The sequence below is a fragment of the Sinocyclocheilus rhinocerous genome, unplaced genomic scaffold, assembly GCF_001515625.1.
Source record: "Sinocyclocheilus rhinocerous isolate Xijiao unplaced genomic scaffold, SAMN03320098_v1.1 scaffold495, whole genome shotgun sequence".
In the NCBI taxonomy this organism is placed as follows: Eukaryota; Metazoa; Chordata; class Actinopteri; order Cypriniformes; family Cyprinidae; genus Sinocyclocheilus; species Sinocyclocheilus rhinocerous.
The window spans coordinates 1,072,005-1,091,759 of record NW_015629560.1 but is presented as its reverse complement, the minus strand read 5'-3'; positions in this window follow the sequence as shown (position 1 = coordinate 1,091,759).

Below are 19,755 nucleotides of genomic sequence, written 5' to 3'. Positions count from 1 at the left end.
ATTGGCTATAATGTGCGTGCCACATTACAGACTGGAGAAAATGAAACTTGTCCAGTGTGGAAGATCACTCTGTGTTTAGACAGAAGAGCATGCTTTTCTGAGACTGTGTCTAAAACCGAAGTCAGCTGCCTTGCTGCTCAATAAGTCAGTGACTTAACAGACACCTTATTTGTATAAAGTTATGAGGAGTATTAGGCCTGTTTGCTCCTGGAGGGCCACCTTCCTGCAGGGTTTAGCTCAAACGTGCTCTAACACACCTGCTGGAAGTTTCTGGATACCATTAACACCTTAAAAATACCTTAACTGGCTAGTTTTGATGTGTTTGATTAGGGTTGGAGGAAGTGGCCCTTCTGGAGCAGGATGGGGCATCCCTGTCCTAAGGTAACTCACAAAAGGTCTTAGAAACAGTACTGAAAATATTTGTGTCAGAAGAAAACTACTGTTAGAAATACAGCCTGGCCCTCATCTTCTCCATGTGACCCTTCAGTTTTTGATCCACAAACAAGCCCTTAGAACTGCCAAGACATGTCATCTGCCACACCATCTCACCGTCATCCCTCCTCCTAAAGTCTGCCTTCTCCATCTCTTCATCCCTCATCCCTCTCTTTAATAAACCTCTGAACAATGGAAGGAGAAATGAGAGGGATTAGGCAGAGGCAGGGATTGTCTCCATTTCTCTGGATTGATTCTTGAACCTTTGTTTAATCCCTGGCCCTGGACCCACATAGCTGTGATTGACTGCCTTAGGTGGGTTGTTGGAAGCTGGTTGAGGAGTGAAGAGATGAAAACTCTGGCTGCTGTACTGGGGGTAACACTGAGCGGCTCATGTCTGTGGTGGTCCTATAGTGTCTTTGGGAAGCCCTGATAAGAATGAGGGCATGGAGCTATTGAGGGAATAGATGGATGGATTCCACTGGCTGGAGTGCTTCTAGACAGAAGGTTGGGTCCTTTTGATGATTTAAAGGGTTAGCTCACCCAAAAATGAAAATTAGCCCATATTTTACTCCCCATCAAGGCATCCTAGGTTTATATGACTTTCTTCATTCAGACAAATCTAATCGGAGTTATATTAAAAACTGTCCTTGCTCTTCCAAGCTTTATAATGGCATGGATGGGTGTTTTTGTTCAACAGTCCAAAAGCAGTGAAATGAAGTGCATCCATCCATATTAAAACGTGCCTCACACGGCTCCAGGGGGTGAATAAAGGCGTCCTGTAGCGAATCAATGTGTTTTTGTAAAAAAAAAAGATCTGTATTTAAAACGACGTAAACAGTTTAGTGTCCGCTAACTGTCGTATGCGCGTTCTCGAGAGACTGTCTTTTTGGTGGATGCCGTCGGACGTAGGCGTAGCGCATGCGTGTGTGAGTCTCGCGAAAACCAACGTTTGTTTACAGGACTTGTTTTCTTTACAAATCCTCATTTTGTACTTATAATTCGTGACTGGCATTTTGTTTTGTTTTCTCTCCGTCGTGCTTCCGTGTTCATCACTAATCACTGGTGCATGTGCTATGCCTACTTCCTACGTCATCCGCCGGAACGGCTTACGCGTACTAGAGTTAGCAGAAGTGAAAGAAAGGTGTTTATAACATTTTAAATATGGATATTTTTCTTACAAAAACACATCAATTTGCTACAGGAGGCCTTTATTTCCCCCCCCCCCCGGAACCGTGTGAGGCACGTTTTAATATGGATGGATGCACTTTGTTTGACTAATTTTGGACTATTGAAAAAAACACCCACCCATGCCATTAGAAAGATTGGAAGAGCAAGAATTTTTTTTATATATAACTCCGATTGGATTCCTCTGAAAGAAGAAAGTCATATACACCTAGGATGCCTTGAGGGTAAGACATGGACTAATTTTCATATTTGGGTGAACTGACCCTTTAAATGTAGGTTATGTGTGTGTGTGTGATTGAATGTTTGAGGCCACCTGAACAATTAATCCAATTCTGAACATGTAGAGTTTGATCACTTCAATTCAACCAATTTAACTCCCAAAAGACCCCTGAATTTTCATTAAATCTGCATAGTGTATGGAGATCCAAACCAAGGTATGTCTTGTGTTGACTCATTCATCAATTTTGATACTTTGTCTCTCCACCACTAGTTGCTCTCACCAGCACTGAAGGTTTAGAGAAGGCCCATAAGTTTACAGGTCCTAGGACAATAATTGTATACTAAAGGTCGGTCCTTCTCCCTGTTGCCCAAAGAATAGACCAGAGTTTTTAAACACCTGGGGGCTCGTTTATAAAACATGCATACACACAGATTTGCCTGGAAATTTCTAGTAAGTCTGAATACCTTGATTAGCTGGTTCAAGTGTGTGTAAGTGGGGCAGGAGGTAAACTCTGCAGGACAGTGGTCCTCCAGGAACAGGTTTGGACACCCCTGTTTTATAATATAATCCTGAAGACCTTGATCAGGTGTGTTTGATTAGGGTTGGAGTTAAAGTCTGCAGGACAGTGGCTCTCAAAGGAGTAGGGTTGAACATAGAGGACCTTCTTTGGACCCCCTAGTAACAAGACTAGATCTGCCAAAACATGGCTACCATGGACATCTTGGTATTGATGTATTGCATACATGCGTAGAACGGTTTAGGAACTTGTATTTTGGAACTTATATCACTCCCAAATACTGTTGAAGTACTGCCTATATGTAACATCTGTCTACACTCAATAATTTGTTCAACTGAGCAACAGACCTCACTGTGATAAGACCATTGTGATCCTTTTGGAATATCACAAGAGACTAAAGATACTATGACCAACAGCCGTTTCATAAAAGATCCTTTAGCTTTGCAGCTTACCAACATAGAATAGCCTCATTTTCTGATACTTGTGTAGATCTATTTAAATAATGGTGAGGTAAACTCACAAATTAAACACCTTTATGAATGCCCACAGGCTCTGAAAAAGGACGTCTCATTGTACAGAAGAAACCCTCAGAAAGGGTAAGATGATATCTTACCTTTCATGTGATTAGTTGCTCTAAGTGAGTGGATGTGTGTTTGTGTATGTGCCCAGAGCAGTGTTTCCAATTAAACGGACCTGTCTTCCTTCTCCCTCCGGTTCTAATTTTTTGCCACATTAAAGGAGTGCGACGCCATTGAGGACACAGAGCCACATTTTCATAATTTGCTGCCTCAATGTGCTTGCATCCCCTTGCATCTTTGGCTGTGAATGCATGCCTGGGGAAGAGGCACAGCCACCATCCACTGAGAGAGAGAAACAATATTCACATGTAGCTGCAATATCAAGTATGTTTTCTTTAATTTACTGGTATATAATGCATTTAAATTGTTTCTATTTATAAGTCGTGTAGTAGCACCTTTCTAGCTCTTACCAAATTATTGGATCTTGAAGGGTTAGTTCACCCAAAATTCCCAGAAGAGCAACACGACAACATATTCAAAGAGAACTTATGGATTTGGTGTTTCCTTACTTCTAATAACAGTACAAATGAGCACTATAAGTCTCAAGCCATATGATAACTTTTTGTGAAGAACAGATTGCAATTTCTGTGAATAACAAGTGGCAGTTTGAATACACGGAAGTGCGAGTGACATTTGAAAATAACAGTGGAGTGGGAAAATGACCAGTTTCAGAAGAATTTTAATTTTTGGGTGAATTATTCCTATAGCCTCTCAGAATATCAAATCGTGTTTGGATCCAAACAGCATGTTTTTAATAAAATACCAGCGTGTTCATTACAGCCTCGTTGATGGTCAATCAATGGATTAACTTAGAAGGTTACTGCGTACTGTAGTTTCATTGGTTTACAATTCATATTGCAACAAACATTTAATCAGGGATTGCTTGGTTGACACTTTTTCATGATTTCTTGTGGAAAATATTTGTGAAGGGCTTAAACGGATGAATCACGTTTTGAAAAGTTTACATTTCCACCCTGACAGACAGGAGCTAATCGCAGTATTGGGGGAACATTGGGAAAATGTTTCATAATGGGCAGACACCGGCTAATCTAAAAAGCTCCCCATTTACAAATGGAAATCCCAGGATCCAATTGGGCATATGAAGAGAGTTGAGCGGGATAATACGATGTGCTGTAATGCTGTGTAAGAGGCCTGTAATGTTGTGTTGGTGGTGAAGCCTGTGTGCTATGAGTTGTGTGACTGACTGGAGAGACTTCCAGAGCCTGAAGGCCTGGCTGCGGCTCTCAGCGCCTGCCTCAAGAGACCTCTTCCTGGTAAGATCTGTCTTTCTCGCCCTTCTGGAGGAGGAGGGAATTCGGCATGCTGAAGTGGTGCAGAATGGACTCTCCTCTGATCTCTTGCCCCATCCGTTCCTACTGTTCTCCATCTGTTTTTCAGTTTCAGACATGGGTTTGAACAGAAAATGAGCTGAATGAGTCTTTCTCTATGTCTTGCTTTCGCTGTTGCTTCGCTTGCACTTGCTTCTCTAGTAATATACTGTGTTAATATCATGGGACAGTGATGGAATTAGATGGTAATAGCATGGTACTTTTATATCCCTTTGATGTTTCTGTCTACATAAAGGATACTTAAAAATATATATTTTTAGAAGAAAATAAATTTTGAGAAAGTTACACATCTGTCTACTACAAAAGATGATACCATCTAACAGGGAACGTTCTGGCAAGGCTCTAAAAAGTTATGAACAAACATTCTTTCATTTAAACAAAAAGTTTGTTTAAAGTTATCTGGTCTTAAAATGCACACAAACATACATAATTCATGGAATTTTTTTTTCTGAAACATTTTAGTTGGATGTTCGTCTAACATTTTTTAAAATGTTACTACTTGTTTCAGAATGTTCTGAGAACACTCAAAACTAACATTTGCGAAATTATGTTCGCAAAAAAAAAAAAGTTTTTCAAACTTTTAAAAAATGGGAACTTTAGCAAAATGTTCTTTGAACATATTTTTGTTAGCTGGGATGTTAGTAAATATTCCAGAAATACTTGGTTTGTCACCAGTTTCGTCAGCTGCTTTGAATTTTGATGTCGAAAAACATGAAATATACAGTAAACAGGACAATCATAGAATTATGGGTAAAGGCCAAAGGTAATCAACCATGGTGGTTTGACTGTAGCATCAGACCGTGATGGAAAAAATGGCTTTTTAAGACTTATGTGCTGTAATGGACCTCTTGCATGAGAGGGTTAACTATAACTACTATGGTACTGAATGATTATTATAATATTGTACCATGGTATTGGTATCTCAAATAATGGTGTTACCTGTTGAAAAAAAACAACAACATAATATTACTATGGTATAATACTATGGTACCATGCCCAAATAGTGTGCTCTCTCTTCTAATACCTGTTTCCTTTCTACCCCTTGTTGTCACTCATTTTCACCAATGATGGCCCCTCCCCCTTCTCTCGTGCTGTCGCTCTCGCAGATGTGCACAAACAAGAAGAGATTAAAGCAAAACGAATCTAAACAGACAAACGGAATTAGACTGACGGGTGTTGGTGGCCTGGGTTGGAGTGATAAACAGTGATGCTGAGTGTGTGTCTGCATGCGTGTGTTTGTGCATGTGTGTGCTTTCTAGTGTCTAGAGGATTAACAGTGGTTAGGTGTGTATGCTGGGTTGATTGCTTTTAGTTTGAATACAAGGAAGTGCGAGTGACATTTGAAAATAACAGTGGAGTGGGAAAATGACCAGTTTCAGAAGAATTTTAATTTTTGGGTGAATTATTCCTATAGCCTCTCAGAATATCAAATCGTGTTTGGATCCAAACAGCATGTTTTTAATAAAATACCAGCGTGTTCATTACAGCCTCGTTGATGGTCAATCAATGGATTAACTTAGAAGGTTACTGCGTACTGTGGTTTACAATGTTTACAATTCATATTGCAACAAACATTTAATCAGGGATTGCTTGGTTGACACTTTTTCAGTGGAAAATAAGCTTTAGTTGTGCCATTTCTAAAACTGTTCATGCCATCTTCCCACTTATTGGCAAAATATGAGATAATTAATAGTTCAGCAAAAACACTACTACTTTTCCACATTGAATTCAACAGAAGACACACTGGCATCTAGAGTCACTGCAGAGCCTTGGTGCAAGTCTTCAAAGTGTCTCATGCTTGATGTGTGTGTGCCCAGTCAGCAGGCATAAGTGTGTCTGAAGGTGAGAGTGTGTCAGTGGCAATGCTGTGTAAGAGGCCTGTAATGTTGTGTTGGTGGTGAAGCCTGTGTGCTATGAGTTGTGTGACTGACTGGAGAGACTTCCAGAGCCTGAAGGCCTGGCTGCGGCTCTCAGCGCCTGCCTCAAGATACCTCTTCCTGGTAAGATCTGTCTTTCTTGCCCTTGTGGAGGAGGAGGGAATTCGGCATGCTGAAGTGGTGCAGAATGGACTCTCCTCTGATCTCTTGCCCCATCCGTTCCTACTGTTCTCCATCTGTTTTTCAGTTTCAGACGTGGGTTTGAACAGAAAATGAGCTGAATGAGTCTTTCTCTATGTCTTGCTTTCGCTGTTGCTTCGCTTGCACTTGCTTCTCTAGTAATATACTGTGTTAATATCATGGGACAGTGATGGAATTAGATGGTAATAGCATGGTACTTTTATATCCCTTTGATGCTTTTTGTTTATGTCTACTTAAAGGATACTTAAAAAATATTTTTTTGAATAAAATAGCAGATTTTGAGAGTTACACATCTGTTTACTGTAACAGAAGATCCTAACAGGGAACATTTGGAACATTCTGGCAAGGTTCTCTAAAAAGTTATGAACAAATATTCTTTTGTTCAAACAAAATGTTCGTTCAAAGTTATATGGTCTTAATAAAGTTCCCAAAATGTTGGCACAAAAATATACATCATTCATGGATTTTTTTTATCTGAAACATTTTAGTTGGATGTTTATCTAACATTTTTTTTTAGAATTTTTCTACTTGTTTCAGAATGTTCCGAGAACATTCAAAAGTAACGTTCCCATAATGTTTGCAAAATCATTAATAATGGAATATTCCCTTAACGTTCGCAGCCAAGAAAAAACATTTCTCAAACATTTCAAAAAATGGGAATGTTATAAAAACTTTCTTAGAAGATATTTTTGATAACTGAGATGGTTGTAAGTATTCCAGAGTTGTTTGGTTTATCACAAGTTTCGTCAGCTATTTTGAATTCATGTTGTCAAAAAACATGAAATATACAGTAAACAGGACAATCATATAGAATTATGGGTAAAGGTCAAAGATAATCATTCATGGTAGTTTGAATGTAGCATTAGACCGTGATGGAAAAAAAAAATCGCTTTTTAAGACTTATACACTGTAATGGACCTCTTGCATCAGAGGGTTAATTACTATTAACTGAATGATTATTATAATACTGTACCATGGTACTGGTATGTCGTATAAAGGTGTTATCTGTTGTACATGTCCACAAAACATGATATTACTATGGTATATTACTATGGTACCATGCCCAAATGGTGTGCCCTCTCTTCTAATGCCTGTTTCCTTTCTACCCCTTGTTGTCACTCGTTTTCACCAACGATGGCTCCTCCCCCTTGTCTCATGCAGTGTCTTTTGCAGATGTGCACAAACAAGAAGAGATTAAAGCAAAATGAATCTAAACCGACAAAAGGAATTAGACTGACGGGTGTTGGTGGCCTGGGTTGGAGTGATAAACACAGTGATGCCGAGTGTGTGTGTCTGCGTGCGTGTGTGTTTGTGCATGTGTGTGCTTTCTAGTGTCTAGAGGATTACCAGTGGTTAGGTGTGTATGCTGGGTTGATTGCTTTTGGGTACTGCAAAGTGTTTGTATAATGCATTCTGTTTTTGTAATTGTTTCTTTTATAATTTCTATGTGACATCAGCCTGAACCCAATGTTTTCACTGCCACAAATATTTATACAAATTAAAAAATTTATAAGCTTATATATATACTGTATACTAAAATAAATACTAACATATATCATGGTGGATGACGCATAACAGATTAATGGACTTTTTTGTTATTGTTATATAATAATGTTAACATCAATATTTAGGTTTATCAACATTTATTCATTTGTTTTCATAATTTTTAATAATGCTCAATGGTTCATTTTAAACAAAGAAATTTTAAAAGTACAAATATTCTCTTAATGTGAGGTTAATTTGCAACATTGGTCTGGCAGACACATTTTAGATCAGATGTGTGGGTGACCACCTGATTCCTATATATCTACGCTTACAGAACTGCCAATCATTTTAAAAGCTTCAACTATTTAAAGCCGCAGTGTGTAATTTCTCCACCATTAGTGGCACTAAAATGACTGTTTTCAAACAGTTTTCCCCATTTTCAGTTGTTCATATAAATGGGCAGTGCTATACTAAACACAATGCCATTGGTTAAATTAGAAAATGACTTGTCAGCATAAAACAGAGCAACTTAAGGCCAGAATACACTACAGTCAGGACAAGCTGATGCTAGTTGCTGAAGGTCAGAGCCAGTCTTCAGATTTGAGTTGACAGATTTCATAGAAAATTGCGTAGTGTATGATCAAAGACTTCGATTTTTATTTTTTTTGCTTCAGACTATTTTTTTCTTTCAATCAGAGGATAACAAACATGCTTGATATTTTGAGCAGATTTTAGAACACATATTGTTTTTGCTTGTCACGTGTCTCCTAGCAACAAGTCACAAGTTTCTGCCTGAGTTTGTTGTGTTCAGAATGACTTGAAAGTCTGGTAGTATGTGATCCTCAGTCATTTGTGATGGCCAGTTTTTCCTCTGTAACTATTTACCAAGTCGGCATATGTACGATATCTGGTGTTTGAAAATCTGTTCAGATTTTTTCAAAGAAGAAAAAAATGTAGGGCAGGTCCTTGTTTTATACATCAATTCTTCATTGGATGGAGGCAGTGGTGCAAGGTTTAAATGAAGATTTTGATTAAAGGGATAGTTCATCCAAAAATGAAAATTCTGTAATTAATTACTCACCCTCAATGTCGTTCATCTTCGGAACACAAATTAAGATAATTTGGATGAAATCCAAAATGAAAGAGCTTTCTGACCCTGCATAGACAGCAAGGGTACTAGCACAGTCAAGGTCTAGCAAGGCAGTAAGGACATTGTTACAATAGTCCATGTGACATCAGTGGTTCAACCTTAATTTTACGAAGCTACGAGAATACTTTTTGTGCACAAAGAAAACAAAAATAATTACTTTTTTCAACGATTTATTTTCTTTCGTGTCAGACTTCGATGCACATGCAATGGACACTTTACTATCCCATGAGGCCACAGGAGAGGATTTAGGAATGGCAGTGAAGCAACACAACTGAGGCTAGTAGGTGACATGACAGTAACAACATGGTGGACATAGTGCGTCCAAATTCCATTTATACTACCCATATTCATACTATACAGAATGCCCTTTTTTAACAGTAATGAAGTAAGTTCAAGTTTAAGTGTACCTATTCAGAGGGTATATGATTTCAGATGCGCCCCAAGTCTCCATATACTCCAATATAAATCCTTTCTTCAGTATTTTTTGGATCATCCATCTGGCAAAATGTACAAGTTTTATTGCAAACTTGTACATACAAAGCCATACATCTCTCCTTGCTCATTCATGTCTTTACCACAAATGTGAAGGACTTGCGCAACAAAGTTCAGTAGCCTACTTAGGAACAATAGTACTAGTGATGTTTGTCGCGACCAGCACTATTAATTGTGCAGTTCTTCAGTAACTGAATGCAACAGGCCTTTGTCCCACCTGGGACAAGCATTCCCAACCCTTCACACAATCTCCTCCCAAATACCAGAAAGCAGATTACATGGCAGAAGTGTACAGACCAACAAAAGATTACAGACTGTAGACATCCTCAGCCCAATGCCCTTTAACCAGGCTGCTGAAGTACAATGCAGTCTTATTCCATCTCGTCCCCACAGCAAAACTCGCCCCCCTCCCTCCGCTGCGCTGCCTGTTGGTCTGTTGTGGCGAAGGGATCGTTTCTGCTGCGACACATGCTGGAAAAGGTATTCTCCTAATGACATTGTTTCACACCAATGCCCTATCTCCTCAACCGGTATTAGTTAGGCTTTGGGGTTCAAGTGACTAAGGGGGTTTAGAGATGGATTTAAAAGGAGAAGAGGAGAGAGTGAAGAAAGAGAGAGAGTCTCTCTGTTGTTCTTGAAAAGCTGTATATATCCAGGATTAGAGACACCAACATGTTAATAATTGTTTCTCAGAGAACTGCGAAGAAGCACTTCCCCTGTAATCCCCTAATCAGACATTACACCTCTGAGCATGCCCGCGACAGAGGCACACCAACCGCTCACGCTCACTCGCTTTCCCAGCATCCCACCCATCTGTGGTGTTAGTGACGCCCACCAGACTGCGCAAACGCCAAGAGTTTATGCGCAGAACAAAGCAGTGATGCTGTAAAAGGCCTCTCAGAATGAGCTCGTGATGAAGGCAACAACAATCAACCAAAGGCAAGAATTAGATTTTGTGTTATTTCGGGCCATGTCATCATATTTCCAGAAGCATTCTGGGTTTTGTATATAGTCCAATGGGAAAAGAGCCCCTGAAGATTGTGACAAACAGTGTTGTAGTAGACTAACTTTCAAAACTTATAATAATACTCAGTTTTATTCAAGTGGCAACAAGTTGTTCAACTAATGCTGCATGTATTTTGTCGTCACCCGAAAATGAAAATTCTCTCATTTATTCAATCCTTTATTTATTATCTTTTATTCACTCTGATGCCATGTCGGATTTATATGACTATCTATAATTATATTTGTGGAAAAATAACCATCTCTGTGAGTCCATATAATGCTAGATAGGTCCCTCAAAGTTTGCACTTAAAAAAACACACAAATGAAGAAAAGAAAAGAAAATGGTTATACTTATGACCCCAAATACTAATATTTTAAACTTTTTAAATTTAAAACTCACTTCCGGCCAACTGTCATATAAATTTACACTTGATGTAAAAGTCTGTACACTGCGAAATTTAAAGTATCTAACTTTTAAATGTATTTTTCTAACATGCTCCTATCGTTTTGTTCAGAAGACATCGATTTATCTACTGGGGTTTGCCCTTCTTGTTTGCTTTACGTGCTTTTTGTAATGACAACTTCAAAAGCCCATTCACTTGCATTATATGGGCTCACAATTTGTGTGAGTCCATATACTTTTGTGTTCCACAGAAGAGGGGTCTGAATACTTAGGACTTGTGATATTTCAGTTTTTCTTTTTTAATAAATCTGCAAAAATGTCAACAATTCTGTGTTTTTCTGTCAATATGGGGTGCTGTGTGTACATTAATGAGGAAAAAAAATTAACTTAAATGATTTTAGCAAATGGCTGCAATATAACAAAGAGTGAAAAATTTAAGGGGGTCTGAATACTTTCCGTACCCACTGTACATCTGGGACAACAGTCTATATGATGGAAGAATTTCATTTTTAGGTGAAGTATCGCTTTAATAGCTCAAGAAACATACTTAAACCCTCAAGCCGTCCTAGGTGTATATGACTTTCTTCTTTCAGACGAATACAATCAAGAGTTAAAAAATGAATGGGGGTCAAGATTTTGAAGGCCAAAAAAGTGCATCCATAATCCATCATAAAAAGCACTCCACACGGCTCCGGGGTTTATAACGATTTATAAATCCATATTTAAAACTTTACAAACCATAATCTATAGCTTCTGCTAACTGTCGTAAGCGTGTTCACGAGAGAGTGGTGTTCCAGCGGATGACGTAGGCATAAACTCCTGTGAGAATATGCTAGTCTTACAAGAACCGAGTTTTGTTTACAGCAAAGGAAAACCAGTCTCCTCTTGGCTTATATCGAAATACTCCTACATTTTTCTTTAAAATTCTCTGTTTTGTACTTCTAATTCATGACTGGTGTTTTGTTTTGCTCTCTCCTCTGTGCTTCCGCATTCATCACTTCTCACCGGTTTATAAAGTTGTAAATATTGATATTTTTCTTACACAAACGCATTGCCTCACTTCAGAAGGCTTTTATTAACCCTTCAGAGCTGTGTGGATTCATTTTTATGATGGATGGAAGCACTTTTTTGGCTTCAAAATCTCAACCCCCATTCAATGCCATTACAAAGCTTGGAAGAGCCAAGACATTTCTTAATATAACTCTGATTATATTTGTCTGAAAGAAGAAAGCCATATACACAGGATGGCTTGAAGGTAAGTAAATCATGGGGTAATTTTCATTTTTGGGTAAACTATCCCTTTAAAACATACTGTTTTTGTTCATATAATGCAAAGCAACATTGGGCACCACTGACTTTAACATTTTTCAATGTCTTTACTGAGACATGTTCTTTTGTATTCCACAGAAGAAAGAAAATCATACAGGTTTGTAACGACATGAGGGTAAGCAAATAATGACTATTTTATTTTTTGGGTGAACTAAGCCTTTAACTTTTAATAACTTTGTTCTAATTTTATAAGAGCTGAAACATTGTTATCAACTTAATAACATGCTTCATGACAAATAATATATTACTGCTGTTTAACTTCTCAGAGACCCTAAGTATCAAACCAATGAGGGCTGTAATATACGTGGAGAAAGTTAAACATTATCATTGCATTCGTCTCAGTGGCAGTTGCTCTGCTTGACACCTGTGTGACCTACTTGCTGACCTTGCACATAGACAGTTCCAGAAACATTTCTAAAGCCAATCACCTGAGCCATAAATGCCATGCAACTGTTTACGTTAAAGCTGCTGGAAAATAATGTCTGTACAATCACACTACACAGCTTTTGAATGTCCGTTAGTGGAGACAGATGCTTTCTGGACATATAATGGTGCATTTAGAGCATCTGCCCAAGGGGCGAACTGCTTAAGCTAACCAGTCAAACTCTGAGGCCCTGTATAAAACATAAATAAAATATTTGGTAACACTTTAGTTTAGGGACCAATTCTCACTATTAACTAGTTGCTTATTAGCGTGCATGTGACTATGTAGCTTATTGGCTGTTTATTAGTATTTATAAAGCACAAATTAATGCCTTATTCTGCATGACCATATTTTAGATCCCTTAATCATACCCCATACCACAACTACCTTACTAATTGTTAATAAGCAGTAAATTAGGAGTTTACTTAGGAGTAAGTCCTAGTTAATAGTTAGTTATTGATGAGAATTGGTCTACTGTAGCAGTGCTTTCCTATTAATTGTTTATTTTGATTTATTTTACTGTTGTTTTTTTTAACAGCGTGTTTTGCGTTTTTATTATATTTGATTCAGATGAATCAGAAGAATTTGAAAGTGTAAAAATAGGATAATTTTATGTAAAAAAATAAAATAAAAAATTTACATTTACATTTACACATAAAATAGTTGGTTCTTTGGAGCCCTAACCAGAAAGAAAAATAATTTATTCCTTTTGGCATTTTATTAAGCGGCTCACTGTGCATTCAAGCTATACGTTTTATCAACATGTTCCATCAAACCCAGAGCTTTGGTGCTGTTCGCGCCAGTTAAGCTACACAAATTCTACCATAATTTTAACCATTTTAGGCACTAAAAACATCTTAAAACCCATTTTAGGCACTTAAAACGTCCCACTCCAGTGGACTGATAAGTTGTGCTGTAGGCCATGTAATAAAGACAGAGGGTCATGTAGATATTGTGTAAAAGGTCAAAGAGGTCATCAAAACACCATTCCTCAGAAGGCAATGAACCTCTATGAGTTCATTAGCAGTGCATGCTGGGAGAATGACAGACTGACTCTCGCTCTCTCTGGGCCGGGTGGAGGGTCTCAGACCACCGACTGTGCTGGAGGTGAAAAGTTAGTGTTTTTGATTATGAGGAGGCCTTTATAGTGCCTTTCATGGTGTGTCAGGACTGTGATGTTTAAAAATGGACATTTAATTATCAGCATTTATGGTGAGTAAAATCAAATTTCATTCAAAGCATTCCATTAAAAAGAACAATAATAATTTAAAAGGGAAAAGATATAAACCTCAATACCGAATTCAGGTCATTATGAGGCCATTCATACTAAAAAGGAAAAAACTGCCGTCTGCATATGTCTCCACTGTTAACGCTTAAAACAATAGTAGACTTGTTTAGAGCAGCAGGTGTATGTTGTTGTTGTTTTTTTTATCGTCTGCCTCGAATTTGTTTTTTGTGTTCCGTTTTCATAACAATGGTATCTCAACCCAATGGCCCATTGTTTACTTAATTTCACCCACTGTATTTCTCTTTGTTTTTTTTATGTTTTACAATTTTTTTGTTGCCATTGTTAATGATGAATGTTGATTGTTTGTCATCCGTCTCTCTCCTCCCCCTTGTTTGGGATGGAGAGTGAGTAGCGGGGACACAGAGGGATTAACCTGGCAGAATTTAATTAGTGGGGCTGTAGTCTCTGCCCTTAACCATTCAATCTCCTCCAGCAACAGCTTGGCCTGTGATGGACAGACCCTGTGTTTGGGGGGGTGCGTATGTGTGTGTGCGTGTGTAAATGTCCCTGTTATTCAACTAAAAAGGACAGCAGATGAGTTTATAATATGTATGCATTATTGATTTACCAGTTGGAAGATATAATAACCAACTGAATGGGAAAAAGATGCAGCAAATGCCTGGGACAGTTTGGGGCAGTCAGCCCGTTGTATTATATTTGAAGAACAACATGTAGTCTTTAATATTATGCTTTTTGCTCTTGTCCTCTGACCCCTCCCTCAGTCCCCCGGCGGGTTGTATTGAACGTGTGGTCCAGAGCGTGGGCTTGGGGGCAATCATTGGCAGATCTGAAGCTGACACTGTTGCATTGTAATCTTGATGCTAAGCTTCCCATTAACCCATCTGGGGTCCAACGCCCTGTATAACCTCTCCAAACACACATGTACACGCGCTTTTGATGCTGGTCATGTGCGGGAAGTGTGCCTGTACACATAAACACCTGCTGAGCATTACAGAATAATTAATACTCGCATGTTCCATAAAACAATAGCAAATGCTCAACAAAAAAAAAGCCAATACTTGGAGATACATGAGGAACCCAATGACATTTTCACAGACTTAGGGGGTGATATAGTTAAATATTTATGAAATAGTTTTGAATCAGTAAGACGTGGTGTCTATGTCTCGTGGTGCTTTGGTTATAACTATATAATTTTTTACGGATATGCCACTGTAGTGGACACAGTGAGAATTAATATAGTGGTTCTTTTGTTCCTTCAGCATTTATGTAAGAAGAAAATGCTTAAAATGAATCCATTCTTTCACCATTTAATTATAAAACGGATTCCAAATAATTAGCTTTTTGCAAATAACAGTTCTTTTCTTTCTTTGGAGACTTTGAGAAACTAAGCTTCTTTAAACCTCTATAACTGTCTCCCAAACAAACACACCCACCCCACCCTCTAAACTACTAATTAGAGGCTCATTAGGAAACTATGGAGGCTTTATGTTTCACTGTCCTAACAGCTCAACAGTTCACTCAAGCTGACTGTGATATATTATGTCAAAAACTATTCATATTTAACAAACTTTTAAGTTTATGGCTGTTTTAGTAAATGTATTGCTCATGTAACCTGAATTTATTTCTCTTTCAAATGATTCAAGTGAGATTTCTCTTACTATGTGCTATATACACACACTTTTAGCACGTAACATAACTTTTGTGACTGACTTTTTAAAACGAGAATTAGTATATACATTCCAATGAATGATGAAGTGTTGTTTGTGTTTTCCACCAATGGCCAAACTGCAGTCCCAACAACAATAGCCTTATTGGCACTGTTCTATATATGCTTCTTTATTAACATGAAAATGACAGCTAGAAAAGAGAATAAATAGATGCGTTGTTTGTTAGAAACTAGGCCAAACGACTGCTGGCAAACAGAAGGGCCGCCGTGGGTCACAGTCTCGACGCGGAAGCACCAACGCCACGACAAAGGAAACAATAAACAAAAACAACTCTCACTAATGCGGAAAGTCGTGATGTAGTAAAGTCTAGACAATGCGTCATAATGTGAGCTCTGTTCTCGTCATTAAATTAGAAATCAATTATACCAAAGAATTTGGATAAAATGTAGCATTTGTATTAATAGAAGTATATATGATAAATACGGTTTATGTTTTCAAGAAAACCAGATTTATTTGTCTTTATTTGTTTCTGATTATTCATTTCATTCAGCAACCATCTAGAATTCTAAAATGCATTTTTAAAAGTTTTCTCAGGATGATGAAAAAAAAATACAAAATCAGTATCAAGTATCTGTTTTGATATAGACATCATACATAACCCTGGCCTACGACGTGAGGTGCCATAACAAAGTGTTGTAAGAGGTTAAAAGCACTGCCCTCCTTCGGGACTCCAGTTTGACCCCCATGATCCTTGGCTGCCCATCCCATGGGAGTGAGAAGTCAATAAAAACGATACTCGTACAATAGAGTGCAATAGTGTAGTCAAGTGGACAATCAACCAAATCTGTGTATATTTAAACTGGACTTCGCTTTTTACCTGCTGTTTTTTTCTCATCAGTGTATTTTCTAAGCTTGTAACAAAGAAACTACAGCCTATTTTAGCAAATGCTCATGCAATAATGTCTTAGAGGGCATATGGGTTGAGATGATCTTGACTCTAAAAGTATTCACAAAAACAACTAATGTCCTAATATGAACATGTACATGGAAAATGGGTTCTTAGATAAAGGTTTAATTCAACGTTCGATGTATGATGTAGCTTGGAAACCTTAGAAAACACAGACTTATTACCCACATATAAACAAGCACAAACAGCTGCTCCTAATATACGCAGCTCACCAAGAGGCCTGGCCAGGGACTCTAAACCCCAGCAGATTTGCTCCATAATGCCCTTACCCCCATCCCTCAAGTTCTACATTCTGCCCTTGGTTGTGTGGCCCAGCCTAAATAGCCCTTTTGTCTGACTGGGACAAAAAAAAACAGTGTCTGGTGTGGCACGTGCTTTGCTTTGTGCCGCTCTGCGTACTGAACAGGTGGGCACAGACACCGCAAAGGAGAGGACAAATGTAAAAATGGACAAAAACAGAGAGAAGTTAAAGCTGTCAATCACCCTGGTTACTTAGCAACTCTTTGATGACATAATTCCGGCATCAGCCTAAGAGGCCCAATCATGTGATCAGATGTACTGTATCTTTACAATGCTGTTTCTTTCAGATTAACCCAGAACCCATGGGTAGCTTATTGCTATGGGAACTGCTGAGGTAACCAAGAGCAGGTTATTCATGATTGACTCATTTGATCTTTCAAACAACACCTGATGGTCTCACTGGGGTTTGTACCTACTTCCCAAAAGTACATAACCACTGTGGTGTCACAAAGATCACAATAAGAAATACATTAAGAGGAGCTGAAGCCAGTTATTAGATTTTTTCCCCCAAGTTTCATTCATTAAGAAAACCAGCTCATATACTGTTACAAATCAATCCAAATGTCTTTGTTTCTCTATTTATGTTCTCCCATTTATTGTTGGCAACATATTTTATCCAAATAGGATATTTATTTATATCAATATCATTTACAAAAGATTTTCTTTTCTTTTCTTTCAGGGTTTTAGAGACTCAATATGACAAATTAAAGGGGAAGAAGGGATAGTTCACCCAAAAATTAAAATACTGCCATCATTTACTCACCCTCATTTACTCTTTTTCCACTTATTCCAAACCTGTATGAGTTTCTTTCTTCTGTTCAACACAAAAGAGGATATTTTGAAGAATGTTGGTAACCAAAGAGTTGCCATAGCCATTGACTTTTATAGTAGGGGAAAAATACAATGGAAGTCAATGGCTACCAGCAACTGTTACCAACACTCACAACACAAATACCTTATTTTGTGCTCAACAGAAGAAAGAAACTCGTACAGGTTTGGAACCAGAGTAAATGATGACAGAATTTTCATTTTTGGGTGAACTACTGCTTTATTTGGGTGAATGATATACACAGTTAGCTGAATCTTTTTTTACTCGTTATATAAACTAATGAATCTGAATTATTGATTCACTAACGGAAACAATGGGTAGTAGTACCTGAAGCAAAGCTGAGTGGCACTAAGGTCAATGGTGCAGCCGCTCACAAAGAGCAGTTACTGAGCTCTCACAAGCACGATCAAGTGCTCCGATTTCTCCAGCCTTTGATTAGGATAATGAAGTATTCCCAAGTGCAAATCACCTCTTTATCCTCAAGCAATTAGGAGCCCTTGGAGGACTAATTACCCTGCTTAGGAAAGGGACCTGGAAGATGATGGAAGAAGAATAAGAAAAGAAACTATAGAAATAGTCAGCAGGATTGCCAGGTCTGTGTAGCAAAACTAGCCCAATGTCACCAATATACCAAACATCAAAGCTAAAGATATGCCACTCCCATACCTAAAATACATATTTTACAGTCACTGTTGTGTGTTATACTCAACAATTTTCTACTTGAACATCACTATATAGTAGTAATCATAAAGACTGTTTTCATAAAGGGGGTTCACAGGAGTTCAAACGCGCCCTCCCAGTGCCCTTCCCTCACAAAACTCATCATCTAGCACAGTTTTATCATTGGCAAATTGTAAAATGGGAAAAATATTTACATGCAAATACATGCATTTGAGTCAAATACAATTTATGCAATATGTCGAACCTTTAACCTGTGGCAACAGTTAAAAAAAAAAGTAGTCCTTGTCCCTAGTAAAAGTGCAGACTTGGCAAGCCAGTCAATTTAGTTAAATCTGTGGGGAGGTTTTTCGCCCTTACACGAAATTCACAATTGCCTGGATTCCTATTGGAATCACTGGATTTATAATTTTTGAATGATGAATACAGACTACTTCCACCTTCTGGTATGGAACTTTATTTCCTCTCACACAGGTGGAGAACTAGAAGTTTCTACATTGTGTTTTTGGCAAACACAGGCAATCTGAGGCGACAACATAGTCCGCTTCTATTGCCTCTAGTTCTTTGACGACATGGTGTATCACGGCCTTCACGGGCTATATTCAAGTCACTACTGGACTCTTTCCACCTTGTATATCATTGGCCATATGGATCAAGTGGTCAGTGCTAAATACAGAAAAGAGTTTTTTCAAAGTTTTGTGATTGGATCCCTGAAATCACTTATAGACGTAGGCAAAAACTCATGTAACTACATTGCATTTATAGTGGAAATGCTATCAGTTTTGAATGCATCCCGAAACAGTGAAACACCACCTTTGCCGCCCACTCACGTAACACATCATAGGATGCATTCAACCCAGTTAACAATGCTTTTGCTAAGGAACACATAGTTATTTACCCAGTTAACGATGTTTTTGCTAAGGAACGCAGTTATGCCGAGCTCACACTGCATGATTTTCAAAGTCGTCTGAACACTGTTGATTTCACACTGCATGACTATCTGGGGTAGCATTCAGTTGCTGCTGTGTTCATATTGCATGATGGATCGGCGACAAGAGGCTTCACACTGCATGACTTTACAATAGGAAGAATCACCGACAACTCTGTCCAACAACTCTGTCCGACAACTCTCGCTGACAGGTCCAGATATTTAGCATGCCAAATATTTCACGGGTGTTAGCGATTCTCTCAGATCACGTCTTTGATAATTGACACTGCGTGATTGTCACTCGCGTGAACGAGAAACGATTTGCTTCTGATTTCGGGCATTTGTCTGCGATTTCGCAAAACCTGTTGGCGAGTGAAAATCAGGGCTAAAATCGTGCAGTGTGAACTCAGCATTACGAATTGTCGTAAGGCTGTGTTGGATATTCTGAGGAAGCGTACCAACCAAGAAATTCAAACTAATTTGCGTT